Source organism: Dendrobates tinctorius, unplaced genomic scaffold, assembly GCF_039654945.1.
Source record: "Dendrobates tinctorius isolate UK_male_01 unplaced genomic scaffold, ASM3965494v1 ptg000011l, whole genome shotgun sequence".
Lineage (NCBI taxonomy): Eukaryota > Metazoa > Chordata > Amphibia > Anura > Dendrobatidae > Dendrobates > Dendrobates tinctorius.
In genome coordinates, this window is record NW_027361679.1 from 14,824,204 (window position 1) to 14,839,743 (window position 15,540).

A 15,540-nucleotide genomic window follows, 5' to 3' on the forward strand; every position below is an offset into this window, starting at 1 on the left:
GCTATTCTGCTATCTGTCTATGAAAGATATATACACACACACACACACACACACACACACACACACACACACACTACCGTTCAAAAGTTTAGGGTCACTTAGAAATTTCCTTATTTTTGAAAGAAAAGCACATTTTTTTTCCAATGAAGCTAACATTAAATGAATCAGAAATACATTCTATACATTGTTAATGTGGTAAATGACTATTCTAGCTGCAAAAATATGGTTTGTGATGCAATATCTTCATAGGTGTATAGAGGCCCATTTCCAACAACCATCACTCCAGTGTTGTTATTATAATAATTTTTATTTCTGTAGCGCCGACATATTCCGCAGCACTTTACATTTCAGAGGGGACTTGTACAGACAATAGACATTACAGCATAACAATAATCACATAGATCATAACAGATACCAAGAGGAATGAGGGCCCTGCTCGCAAGCTTACAGTCTATGAGGAAAAAGGGGAGACACGAAAGGTGGGTGGTAACATGTGCCCTGATTGTATGGACCAGCCATAATGTTAAGTGTGTAACAGTACGGATGCAGAGGGCTAATGGATGCATAAAGCATGTGGGAACATGATGCGGGGAACCTGATTATGGTAAAAAAACTTTTGACTGTGCCACATAGGGATAGATTAGGTTAATGTGTTGAGGCAGTAGGCCAGTCTGAATAAATGAGTTTTCAGGGCACGCTTAAAATTGTGGGGATTGGGGACTAATCGTATTGACCTGGGAAGTGCATTCCAAAGAATTGGCGCAGCACGTGTATAGTCTTGAAGACTAGAGTGGGAGGTCCTGATTATAGAGGATGCTAATCTCAGGTCATCAGCAGAACGGAGGGCGCGGGTAGGATGGTATACTGAAACGATGGAGGAGATGTAGGGTGGTGCTGAGCAATGAAGAGCTTTGTGGGTGAGGGTAATAAGTTTGTACTGGATTCTGGAGTGGATGGGTAGCCAGTGTAATGACTGGCACAAGGTAGAGGCATCGGTGTAACGATTGGTGAGGAATGATCCTGGCAGCAGCATTCAGGACAGATTGGAGGGGAGAGAGTTTGGTAAGAGGTAGACCGATTAGAAGAGTTACAATAGTCGACACGAGAATGAATGAGAAACAGTAAGAGTTTTTGCAGAGTCAAAAGTAAGAAAAGGTCGAATTCTAGAAATGTTTTTGAGGTGCAGATGACAAGAGCGAGCCAGTGATCGAATGTGGGAGACAAAGGAAAGCTCGGAGTCAAGTATGACCCCAAGACAGCGGGCATGTTGCTGGGGAGTAATAGTGGAACCACACACGGAAATGGCAATGTCGGGTATAGGTACATTAGTAGAGGGAGGAAACAAGGAGTTCAGTCTTTGACAGGTTCAGTTTCAGATATAGAGAGGACATGATGTTAGACACAGCGTTTAGACAATCGCCGGTGTTTTCTAGAAAGGCAGGCGTGATGTCAGGAGAAGCATATAATTGGGTGTCATCAGCATAGAGATGGTACTGGAGACCAAATCTACTGATTGTTTGACCAATAGGGGCAGTGTACAAGGAGAAGAGGAGGGGGCCTAGGACTGATCCTTGAGGAACCCCAACAGTAAGGGGAAGGTGAGAGGAGGAGGAACCGGCAAAAGATACAGTAAAGGAGCGGTCAGAGAGATAGGAGGAGAACCAGGAGAGAACGGTGTCCTTGATGCCGATGGAGCGGAGCATAGTGAGGAGGAGCTGATGATCCACAGTGTCGAATGCTGCAGAGATCCAGGAGAATTAGCATGGAGTAACAACCATTTGATTTAGATTTCTTATGGTACTTTGTGTTGGCTAACTATGTAAGAAGGCTAATGGATGGTTACAATACCCTTGAAAACCCTTGTGCAAGTATGTTAGCACAGCTGAAAACAGTATGGCTGATTAGAGAAGCTATAAACCTGACCTTCCTTTGAGCTAGATGAAAATCTGAAGCATTACATTTGTTGGTTCCATTAAACTCTCAAAATGGCCAGAAAAAAAAAGAACTTTCATGTGAAACTCGACAGTCTATTCTTGTTCTTAGAAATGAAGGCTATTCCATGTGAGAAGTTGACAAGAAACTGAAGATTTCCTACAACGGTGTGTACTACCGTACTCACTTCAGAGAAGAGCACAAACAGGCTCTAACCAGAGTAGAAAGAGCAGTGGGAGGCCCCGCTGCACAACTGAGCAACAAGACAAGTACAATAGAGTCTGTAGTTTGTGAAATCGACGCCTCAAATATCCTCAACTGGCAGCTTCATTAAATAGTACACGCAAAACGCCAGTGTCAACGTCTACAGTGAAGAGGCGACTCTGGGATGCTGACCTTCAGGGCAGAGTGGCAAAGAAAGCCATATCTGAGACTGGCTAATAAAAGGAAAAGATTAATATTGACAAAAGAACACAGACATTGGACAGAGGAAGATTGGAAAAAAGTGTTTTGGACAGATGAATCCAAGCTTGAGGTGTTTGGATCACACATAAGAAAAATTTGTGAGATGCAGAACAACTGAAAAGATGCTGGAAGAGTGCCTGACGCCATCTGTCAAGCATGGTGTAGGTAATGTGATGGTCTGGGGTTGCTTTGGTGCTGGTAAAGTGGGAGATTTGTACAAGGTAAAATAGATTTTGAATAAGGAAGGCTATCACTCCATTTTGCAATGCCATGCCATACCCTGTGGACAGCGCTTGACTGGAGCCAATTTCATCCTACAACAGGACAATGACCCAAAGCACAACTCCAAATTATGCAAGAACTACCCCTGTATGGTGTTAAGAGGCTGTGAACCTGATGCTCTGCATTCCTTGTGTGAACACGGCCACATACGGATTATTTTTTCTGCACTGGTGTACCACACTGCCAAACCCTGATTGAAGGCTGGCTGTCTCATTTGGTATTTTGCACCTGTGCAGCTGCCACTTTACTTGGGGTCCGCTGCACCCTGTTTAGTGCAGATGTATTGAGGCCTCGTCACACAGGTAAGCATCTCTGCCTGTTTTTGGTGTTTTTTCTGAGTATTGGAGGATTTTTTCCTCTGTTGGTTTTCATACGCAAAAAGTGCGCATCAAGCCAAACCAGCTTGTGGGAGGGGCTTCTGGAAGCATGGGGTGAAATTTCTCCAGATTACCTCAGCAAATTTACTGCTAGAATGCCAAAGGTCTGCAATGCTGTAATTGCTGCAAAGGGAGCATTCTTTGACAAAAGCAAAGTTTGAAGGAGAAAATTATTATTTCAAATAAAATTTTTTCGAACCTTGTCAATGTCTGAACAAGATTTTAAATTCATTCGACAACTCATTTAATAAAAGTGTGAATTTTCATGGAAAACACAATTGTCTGGGTGATCCAAACTTTTGAACGGTAGTGTATATATAATATTCATTATGTAAACTAGGGGGCAGATCACTGAGGGATCAATGACCTGTCAGAAGCATGCAGCCTCATGCAATCAGAGGAGGTACTGACCGGAGGGTGCGTGGCCGGGGATGGGGCTTAGCGGCGGCACCTGCGCTGCGCCCAAGAACGCTAGTGTGAAACTAGCCTAGCAGAGCCAACTTGACACTGTTTGTAGGTTACTAGGCACAATCCAGCTGAGTCCTAGTGATGAGCGAGTATACTCGTTGCTCGGGTTTTCCCGAGCATGCTCGGGTGATCTCCGAGTATTTTGGCATGCTAGGAGATTTTAGTTTGTGTCCACGAAGCTGCATGATTTACGGCTGCTAGATAGCCTGAATACATCTGAGAATTCCCTAACAAACAGGCATTTCACACATGTATTCAGCCTGTCCAGCAGCCGTAAATTATGCAACTGCATCGACACAAACTAAATCTCCGAGCACGCCAAAATACTCGGAGACCACCCGAACATGCTCGGGAAAACCCAAGCAATGAGTATACTCGCTCATCACTACTCCTGACAGGTTCCCTTTAATATTTTCTACAGTATGTCTGTCTATAGATACTATATACAGCATGTATACATATACACACAGTATGTCTGTCTATAGATACTATATACATAGACACACAGAATATCTTTGTGTAGATATCGTATACAGCATTATACATACACACAGTATACCATATACAGAATGTATACACATACATAGTATAGCTGTCTAGATACCATATACAGCATTATACCTATACACAGTATCTGTCCATACATACAATATACAGCATGTATACATGCACACAGTATGTCTGTCTATAGATACCATATACAGCATGCATACACATACACACCGTCTAGATACCGTATACAGCATTATACACACAGTATCTGTGTATAGATACTATACACAGTATACCATATACAGCATGTATACACACTGTATAGCTGTCTATAGATACTATACAGTATGTATACACATACAGTATATACCATATACACACTGTACAGCTGTCTATAGATACCATATACAGCATGTATACACACAGTATAGCTGTCTATAGATACCATATACAGTATGTATACACTTACACACTATAGCTGTCAGATACTATATACATACTGTATACACACTGCATAGCTGTCTATAGATACCATATACAGCATTATACCTATACACAGTAGAGCAGTCAGATACTATATACAGTATTTATACACATACACACAGTATAGCTGCCTATAGATAACATATACAGCCTGTATACACATACACAGTATAGTAGTCATAGATACCATATACAGCATGTATACACACACACACACTGTATAGCTGTCTATAGATACCATATACAGTATGTATACACACACTGTATAGCTGTATATGGTATCTATAGACAGCATGTATACACATACACGCAGTATAGCTGTCTATAGATACTATATACAGCATGCATACACACTGTATAGCTGTCTATAGATACTATATACAGCATGCATACACACTGTATAGCTGTCTATAGATACCATATACAGCATGCATACACACTGTATAGCTGTCTATAGATACAATATACAGTCATGGCCAAAAGTTTTGAGAATGACACAAATATTATATTTTCACATGATCTGCTGCCCTCTGGTTTTTATGTGTGTTTGTCAGATGTTTTTATCACATACAGAAATATAATTGCAATCATATTACGAGTAAGGCCGGTTTCACATTAGCGCTTTTTAAGCGCACGCACGGCCGGGGGTAGCTCCGCCCCCGAGCCGGCTCTCTGCCCGGCGTGCCCGCCCCTTGCTTGTAGCGCCGCCTACTAGCGGACAGCGGCGCCTGCGATCGGCGCACCCTATCTTTAGCATAGGGTGCGCAGATCGTGCGCAGGCCGTGCGCTAGTTGCGCTTTGACCTGCGCTGCGCACTTTTGACGGTGCGCCGTGCGCGCCAAAATCAAACTTTTCGGATTTTGGCGCGCACGGCGCACCGTCAAAAGTGCGCAGCGCAGGTCAAAGCGCAACTAGCGCACGGCCTGCGCACGATCTGCGCACCCTATGCTAAAGATAGGGTGCGCCGATCGCAGGCGCCGCTGTCCGCTAGTAGGCGGCGCTACAAGCAAGGGGCGGGCACACCGGGCAGAGAGCCGGCTCGGGGGCGGAGCTACCCCCGGCCGTGCGTGCGCTTAAAAAGCGCTAATGTGAAACCGGCCTTACAAAAGGTTATATTGACAGTTAGAATGAGTTAATGCAGCAAGTCAATATTTGCAGTGTTGACCCTTCTTCTTCAGGACTTCAGCAATTCTCCCTGGCATGCTCTCAATCAACTTCTGGATCAAATCCTGACTGATAGCAGTCCATTCTTGCAAAATCAATGCTTTTATTTTGTCTGAATTTGAAGGTTTTTGTTTGTCCACCCGTCTCTTGATGATTGACCACAAGTTCTCAATGGGATTAAGATCTGGGGAGTTTCCAGGCCATGGTCCCAAAATCTCTATGTTTTGTTCCCTGAGCCATTTAGTTATCACCTTTTTCCTTTATGGCAAGGTGCTCCATCATGTTGAAAAAGGCATTGTTGATCGCCAAACTGCTCTTGGAGGGCATTCTGGTACCATTCTTTATTCATGGCTGTGTTTTTAGGCAAGACTGAGAGAGAGCCCATTCCCTTGGCTGAGAAGCCACCCCACACATGAATGGTTTCAGGATGCTTGACAGTTGGCATGAGACAAGACTGGTGGTAGCGCTCACCTGGTCTTCTCCAAATAAGCCGTTTTCCAGATGTCCCAAACAATCGAAAAGGGGATTCATCAGAGAAAATGACTTTACCCCAGTCCTCAGCAGTCCACTCCCTCTTCCTCTTGCAGAATATCAGTCTGTCCATGATGTTTTTTCTGGAGAGAAGTGGCTTCTTTGCTGCCCTCCTTGAGACCAGGCCTTGCTCCAAGAGTCTCCACCTCACAGTGCGTGCAGATGCACTCACACCTACCTGCTGCCATTCCTGAGCAAGCTCTGCACTGCTCGTAGCCCTATCCGCAGCTGAAACACTTTTAAGAGACGGTCCTGGCGCTTGCTGGTCTTTCTTGGGTGCCCTGGAGCCTTTTGGGCAACAAGGGAACCTCTCTCCTTGAAGTTCTTGATGATGCGATAGATTGTTGACTGAGGTGCAATCTTTCTAGCTGCGATACTCTTCCCTGTTAGGCCATTTTTGTGCAGTGCAATGATGACTGCATGTGTTTCTTTAGAGATAACCATGGTTAACAGAAGAGAAACAATGATGCCAAGCACCAGCCTCCTTTTAAAGTGTCCAGTGGTGTCATTCTTACTTAATCATGACAGATTGATCTCCAGCCCTGTCCTCATCAACACCCACACCTGTGTTAATGGAGCAATCACTGAAACGATGTTAGTTGGTCCTTTTAAGGCAGGGCTGCAATGATGTTGAAATGTGTTTTGGGGGATAAAGTTAATTTTCTAGGCAAATATTGACTTTGCAAGTAATTGCTGTTAAGCTGATCACTCTTAACAACATTCTGGAGTATATGCAAATTGCCATTAGAAAAAATGAAGCAGTAGACTTTGTAAAAAATAATATTTGTGTCATTCTCAAAACTTTTGGCCATTACTGTACAGCATTATACTTATACACATACACACTGTATACTGTCTATAGATACTATATACAGCATGTATACACAGGGCCAGCCCGAGAGATTACGGCGCCCTAGGCGAAACTATTTTGTTGCGCCCCTACTATTCTTGGCAGTAGATGAAAACTTGGGATATAAATTTAGGAGCAAAATAAACTACAACAACGATTAATTAACTCTCTCCTAACTCTTTAATCTTCTGAGAAGTTGTATAGGACAAATATATACAAAGTAATCAATAACACAAAACAAAAACGACCATAGGTAATTAAAATTTGTTTCCTTGCCTTTTTTTTTTTTTTTTTTTTTTTAAAAAGGATGACACTAAGTCACCGAGATTAATTTGTTTAGCAACTTCAGATTCTATTGAAATTGTTGCCAACCCAACCAACCTCTCTTGCGTCATATTTGCCCTTAAATATGTACAATTTTCTTTCCATCCCGAAAATTTTTTGCCTTTTGAAAAGATTTTTTATAACTTTTTCTATTTTTTTTCCTCTGGCGCCCCCTTTGGGTCTGCGCCCTAGGCGGCCGCCTAGTTCGCCTATACGTTTGGGCCGGCCCTGTGTATACACATACACACAGTATAGCTGTCTATAGATACCATATACAGCATTATACCTATACACAGTAGATACTGGACAAACAGGTGGAGCTTTATTCTGAGCAGTGGGCTCTGTGCCCAATCGCACATCACGTCTGCCTTCAGTGTCAGTGGCTGGCATCAGCATGATGTTGGTGAGGGACATGGTCCTGGAACAGGATGGCACATATACAGCAGGAATACACATACACACACAGTATAGCTGTCTATAGATAATATATATGGCATGTATACACATACACACTGTATAGCTGTCATAGATACCATATACAGCATGTATACACATACAGTCATGGCCAAAAGTTGAGAATGACACAAATATTAATTTTTTACAAAGTCTACTGCTTCATTTTTTCTAATGGCAATTTGCATATACTCCAGAATGTTAGAAAGAGTGATCAGCTTAAGAGCAATTACTTGCAAAGTCAATATTTGCCTAGAAAATGAACTTTATCCCCCCCAAAACACATTTCAACATCATTGCAGCCCTGCCTTAAAAGGACCAGCTAACATAGTTTCAGTGATTGCTCCAATAACACGTGTGGGTGTTGATGAGGACAGGGCTGGAGATCAATCTGTCATGATTAAGTAAGAATGACACCACTGGACACTTTAAAAGGAGGCTGGTGCTTGGCATCATTGTTTCTCTTCTGTTAACCATGGTTATCTCTAAAGAAACACGTGCAGTCATAACAGGGAAGAGTATCGCAGCTAGAAAGATTGCACCTCAGTCAACAATCTATCGCATCATCCAGAACTTCAAGGAGAGAGGTTCCCTTGTTGCCAAAAAGGCTCCAGGGCGCCCAAGAAAGACCAGCAAGCGCCAGGACCGTCTCTTAAAAGTGTTTCAGCTGCGGGATCGGGCTACCAGCAGTGCAGAGCTTGCTCAGGAATGGCAGCAGGCAGGTGTCAGTGCATCTGCACGCACTGTGAGGCGGAGACTCTAGGAGCAAGGCCTGGTCTCAAGGAGGGCAACAAAGAAGCCACTTCTCTCCAGGAAAAAAATCATGGACAGACTGATATTCTGCAAGAGGTACAGGGAGTGGACTGCTGAGGACTGGGGTAAAGTCATTTTCTCTGATGAATCCCCTTTTCGATTGTTTGGGACATCTGGAAAACTGCTTATTCAGAGAAGACCAGGTGAGCGCTACCACCAGTCTTGTCTCATGCCAATTGTCAAGCATCCTGAAACCATTCATGTGTGGGGTTGCTTCTCAGCCAAGGGAATGGGCTCTCTCTCAGTCTTGCCTAAAAACACAGCCATGAATAAAGAATGGTACCAGAATGTCCTCCAAGAGCAACTTCTCCCAACCGTCCAAGAGCAGTTTGGCGATCAACAATGCCTTTTTCAACATGATGGAGCACCTTGCCATAAAGGAAAAAGGTGATAACTAAATGGCTCAGGGAACAAAACATAGAGATTTTGGGACCATGGCCTGGAAACTCCCCAGATCTTAATCCCATTGAGAACTTGTGGTCAATCATCAAGAGACGGGTGGACAAACAAAAACCTTCAAATTCAGACAAAATAAAAGCATTGATTTTGCAAGAATGGACTGCTATCAGTCAGGATTTGATCCAGAAGTTGATTGAGAGCATGCCAGGGAGAATTGCTGAGGTCCTGAAGAAGGGTCAACACTGCAAATATTGACTTGCTGCATTAACTCATTCTGTCAATATAACCTTTTGCTACTCATAATATGATTGTCAGATGTTTTTATCACATACAGAAATATAATTGCAAACACATAAAAACCAGAGGCCAGCAGATCATGTGAAAATATAATATTTGTGTCATTCTCAAAACTTTTGGCCATGACTGTACACACTGTATAGCTGTCATAGATACCATATACAGCATGTATATACACACTGTATAGCTGTCTATAGATACCATATAAAGCATGTATACACATACACACAGTATAGCTGTCTATAGATACCATATAAAGCATGTATACACATACACACACAGTATAGCTGTCTATAGATACCATATACACCATGTATACACACACACTGTATAGCTGTCTATAGATACCATATACACCATGTATACACACACACTGTATAGCTGTCTATAGATACCATATACACCATGTATACACACACACTGTATAGCTGTCTATAGATACCATATACACCATGTATACACACACACTGTATAGCTGTCTATAGATACCATATACACCATGTATACACATACACACAGTATAGCTGTCTATAGATACTATATACAGCATGTATACACACTGTATAGCTTCTATAGATACCATATACAGCATTACACCTATACACAGTAGATACTGGACAAACACGTGGAGCTTTATTCTGAGCAGTGGGCTCTGTGCCCCAGCGCACGTCACGTCAGCCTTCAGTGTCAGTGGCTGGCATCAGCATGCTGTTGGTGAGGGACACGGTCCTGGAACAGGATGGCACATATACAGCATGTATACACATACACACTGTATAGCTGTCTATAGATACCATATACAGCATTATACCTATACACAGTAGATACTGTGTAAACACGTGGAGCTTTATTCTGAGCAGTGGGCTCTGTGCCCCATCGCACGTCACGTCAGCCTTCAGTGTCAGTGGCTGGCATCAGCATGCTGTTGGTGAGGGACACGGTCCTGGAACAGGATGGCACATCCTGTTGGTGCAGTGAGGCAGCACGTCTCTGACCAGCTGATGTGCCATGGTCGCCACACTCCTCTCCGCAGCTCAGGGAAGTTTAGCAGCCGCAGACCTGGGCACAACCGCCTAATGTACACAGTATAGAAATGCCAGCTCCATTGTGCCGGCAGCCGGGCTGGACCCCTGCACTGTGTGTGAGCGCTGCAGACCGGGACAGCAGAGTGCTCGGCTCTGGTTGTATGGACATGTAGCAGAGCCTCTGCCCCAGCACTCACCTCACTACGGCCCCGTCACTGGCTGCAGGGAGCAATGCCGGCTGTCGCCTCCCCGTGTCCTGCGACCCTCTCCCAGGTGGTAACGCCGGCACTCACTGCTGCGCTCTCCCAGGTGGTAACGCCGGCACTCACTGCTGCGCTCTCCCAGGTGGTAACGCCGGCACTCACTGCTGCGCTCTCCTCCTGGCTGCAGCTCCCACTAGTGATAGAGCTGGCGCGCACAGCCTCGCTCTCACTATTACCTCACAGCTGAAGCTGGCTTCTTATTCCGCCACTTCTCCCTGGCAGACATGGACCGAACGCTGAGGAGTCCTCACCCAGGAAGACCAACCTGCCATGGAGTGAGGAGCCCTGAGGGGAAAGCCGCTACAGAAAGTAAACTGGCACAAAGAGGAGCATCCACGTGTGCACCAAGAAGTCTTCTCTAAGGGGTTAAATCACCCCGGGACACTGGATACACACAGATGTGGATGCCCCCCATCAAATTCATTAACCCCAGGCTGTGCGCGATGGGCTCCGAGTATAGAAGGGTTAACATTGAGCCACTTACCTAAGTGGCCACCACACAGACAGAGAAGTTATGGAGCAAATTCAGCTTACTGCAGGCCAGGCCCAAACAGGTTCAGTGCATTAAAGTGGGTAATTGCCCTGTTCATATAAGCAACTAGTGATACACAGAGAACTTCTCAGCTGGTTCATGCTGCCCAAATCGCAGATCCTAACTACGGCCCGGACAAGTCTCACATCTTAATACCCGGCACTGCCACCGGCACTCGGTAGCGGAGCGTGCGGCTGCATGTAGTTCTATGCAGCCGCACGCTCCGATCCGAGTGCCGGGTATTAAGATGCAAGACTCATCCGAGTTTCTCGCATGTGTGATCCCGGCCTACCATTGCAATCTGGAATATTGTCCTCTGCAACCTTCCCACTTTTCTGATAAAATATAGATAGATAGCCATAGCTAGGATTTTGATTCAGAGGGGGCGAAATTCTGAATGGGCCCCTAGCCGGGTAACCCTGACTACAACTATGGTGACACACCCTAAGGCCAGAGTCATACTAAACGTATGAAAAATCGTTCCGAGTCTCCCTACCGAGAGTTGCACGAGTGTTCTCCGTATGGTAATCCGTATGTAAGCCGTTTGCAATGCGATGATGCGATTTTCTCCCACCCAGGCTCAGACTGGCCCATAGGGTAACAGGGGAATCCCCCGGTGGGCCCCTGTGCAGATCTGGCCCCCAATACCACTCTATGGGCAGTACTTGGCATAATTCACATGATTCACTCCGTACAGAAATAAAGCATCATCTCGTCATTAATTAACCTAACGACCCAGTGTATTATTATACAGAGATATAGGTAAATTTGGGAACGAGGGTAATGTAATGTTTGTATGCAGGTTAAAAGTGGGCCCCCCAAAGTCATTGGTACTGGTGGGTCCTTGGCACCCCAGTCCGACACTGCTCCCACCCTTGTATCTACATGGCATCCGTAGGACATCTGTATGACATGCGTATGGCTTTACATTTCTCACTGTCTTTCCCCATTGAATTAAATGGCTGAAATGAATAAAAACATAATCAAGGAGCCAATATATTGGCTCCACAAGAAGTTCCCTCCTCCAACATTTCAAATAGAGGCCTTGCTGGAGTCAGGGCAGCCTGTTATGAATGAGTCACCGTAGGAGGCAAAAGCAGAAATACAAGCTAAGTCCAGAAAACCAGAGAAGTTGGCAACTATCAGATTGCAGACCCCTGAACCTATCAACACAACTAGCAGTAGCCGTGGGGGGTTCCTACGATGCCCTAGACCCCTTGATCACAGCCGGAGAATTACATAGGCCTAAAGAAAGAAAGGGGAAATCTAAACTGCCCCAGAGCAGACCCCAAAGCAATAGGCAGCCCCCAACATATAATGACGGTGAAGCAAGATGAAAATACTAACACAGACAGAAAGATAGACTGAGCAAAGACGGGGCCCAATACTACCTAGATAGGAAAGGACAGGAAGGCTGCTGTCTGCAATCTGCCAAAACCCTATCAAAGACATAAGCCAACAAGCTGATATGAAAAAGGCCCTGAAGCAGCTAGGCTTCAAAAACTAAATCAGCACTCAGGTATTTTCAGAAGACAGAGCTAAATGAATTCAGCACACCCCAGCAGGGAATGGCAGAAATCCAGAAAAACAAAGCAAAACAAAGTCAAAGCACCAAAGCAAAAGGCCGAGCAGCAAACTTAGCTTTAGAGGAGCAGGAATTCAGACTGGTCTCCAAGGATCCCACAGCGAAATCGCCCGCAGGGCAGAAGGGCGTCGGCAGCCTTATATCCAGTCAGTAGCTCCACTCAGCCAGTCATCATCATCAGCCTCAGGTGTTTGATAATCAGGCTCACTACCTTTCTTTACCAGAAGAGGGAGTTCCTCGGGCCTCAGTAATGAAGGGGAAAATGAATTCACAACAGCCGCCATCAGGGCATTACTGCCCTTACTACTGTATGGGGCCCCATGAACAGTAGCAAAAAGAGGGGCCCGGATGTGCTGGCAGCCCGGGCCCTCCTCTCTTGATACTGCTGTTTGGGCTACAGGCGCAACAGTTCATGGCCGCTGCAAGCCAGATACATAACAACACTGCGGTGATTTAAAGATACACCTACAGTGTTGTTAGTGAATGCGGCGGTCAGAAATCGGTGCTGTACCTTTAAAGCGGCAGCAGGACCAAGTGCATCATTGTCCGGATCCTGGTCAGGTGACACACTGCGCACTCTTCTTCATTCTCAAGCAAAGCAGCAACATGTCACGTTTCTGGGAGGCAGAAGATGCTGAAGTCGGCAGAGGAGGCGAGCAGTGTGTGAGGACTTGCAGGAAGTTGCAGAGGGGAGTGAGGTGAGGAGATGGCAATTTGCTGATGTGAGTGAGAAGTTGGGAATCTGCTGAGGTGAGGAGATGGGAGGCTGCTGAGGTGAGGAGATGGGAGGCTGCTGAAGTGTGGAGATGGGAGACTGCTGAAGTGTGGAGATGGGAGACTGCTGAAGTGTGGAGATGGGAGGCTGCTGGCGTGTGGAGATGGGAGGCTGCTGAGGTGAGGAGATGGGAGGAGGCTGAAACGACCAAAAAAATTCTAGAATTCCACTTTTTTCAATTTCACCGCACTTTGAATTTTTTTCCCATTTTCCAGTACGCTATTTGGTAAAGCCAATCATGTCATTCAAAAGTCCAACTCGTCCTGCAAAAAACAAGCCCTCACACGGTCATATTGATGGAAAAATAAAAAGTGGGTATATATGACTGGGAAACATCTTTATTTGGGAAATTGTTCTGCGCTCGCACTGCGGTGCATGGACTGGACGCCGATATCCTGGCCCGCATCCTCATACATGCTGTGAGGCTGCTGAGTTCTAGTCAGGAGACCCACGGCCCGTCCATGCACTGCGGTCCGAGCGCAGATCGATATCCACCGACAGCTTCATACATGTACAGAAAACAATACAATAATCTGCAATCAGAAATACAGATTATAAAAAAAAAAGTCACAATCTGGTTTCAATTATTTTTAAAAAAAGTATGTGACTGATTTCCTTAAATAAAAATTAAAATATACCTAAACAGAGTATTGGGTATTTTAACAAATGATTAATAAGATACAGTAGAGTAGAGCTCATCCAAAAGAGTCTACCTTGTTGTGGTGGCGGCTTAAAATTCTTTTGGCCAGAACAAAAGCTGCTGGCTATATGTATGATCTGGGAAATGTTAATGTGTGATTGGTGAGGACGTGGTGCAGAAGTGGAGTTTTTTCAAGAGTGGGCAGTGGGACTCTGGAAGATTTGAGGGGTGAAGGCACGGCTGGGGTGGAGCCTGGACGGAGTCTCAAGGGGGCCCAAAAATTTTTACAGTATGGGGCCCTGAATTTCCTAATGGCATCCCTGGGTGGAGTATCGGTTCTGCTGGTTTGTGTCAAACATGTGACAGGCTAACCTTCAACACAACTGAGTGAGTTCTTCTACATTGGGTCTTGTTTCAACATTTTGGGGAGCCTTACCCAGTAATTGTGGATTAGAGGAGGCCTAGACGAATGTGGCTACATCCGCTTTTGAGATGACGGCTGACTCAGGGACATTTCCGCCAAGTCCTATCAGTACTGTCATATTAGCCTCGCTACATTTAACCTTCTTTTGGAGGCTTTGCGACCTGGGCTAGCATTCAAGGACACAAATATGCACAAATGTACTTTTACTTACATTACAGTCTGTATTAATCCTATATTTGTGGGATCTTAAATGTCTTTTGCTTTTTCAAACCCTCTCCTTTTTTTCTAAATATTGTCTGTATGTTTTCCATATCTTAACTTTATTTGCTTCATCACATTTTGTCATTTTCACTCCCTAATATTTGTCGTTATGATGTGTTCCTTATCATGTAATAGTGTTGTGTCTTGTTGAGCCACGTCTTAGTTTGGTATGTAGCTTACTTTTATGATGGCCTACACTATTAAGATTATGCATGGAGATGTGAATTTCTCAATTTCTGTTTGTTTCTTATTAATTTTAGATTTCTATTCACCGGTCTCTCCTATGCGGCACTTCATCTGGAGTTTCTGATTGGGAAATCGACCATGTCAGACATTGTACGTTCTACTTGTACAGAAATACAGGCCCGACTTCATAATCAATTTGCAGATGAGGCATTTCAATTGAACCGCAATGTAATGAGGCCATATCTACGGAGAGCTCTGGACCACCCGAGCAGAATTTTTAATTATCAGCTATCCCGCGTACGATGATTGGTGGAGTGCGCCTTTGGAATCCTCTCTGCAAAATGGATTATCCTGATGTCAGCCATACAACTAAGTGAAGCAAATGTAAATGTTGTCATTAAAGCATGTGTCATCCTACACAATTTCACGAGGATCCATGACTGTCCATCAAATGATGCTGATGATTGAGTATATGGAAATAATAGCATGGCTACAACACATGTTCATAATCCATGTCGT

General features: G+C 44.7%; 1 protein-coding gene across 12 annotated transcripts in view; it reads right to left on the bottom strand.

The window, feature by feature from the left end:
• BMPR1B (bone morphogenetic protein receptor type 1B) overlaps nt 1-11,196 on the bottom strand; it is a 708,903-nt gene extending 697,707 nt beyond the window's left edge. For 8 of the 12 annotated variants that reach the window (XM_073589906.1, XM_073589846.1, XM_073589880.1 and 5 more), the window contains exon 1: nt 10,553-10,782. The gene's annotated coding sequence lies outside the window, so the exon portion shown is untranslated. The other 4 variants (XM_073589916.1, XM_073589827.1, XM_073589836.1 and 1 more) reach the window with 2 other exon arrangements.
• Between the last annotated feature and the right edge of the window lie 4,344 nt (nt 11,197-15,540).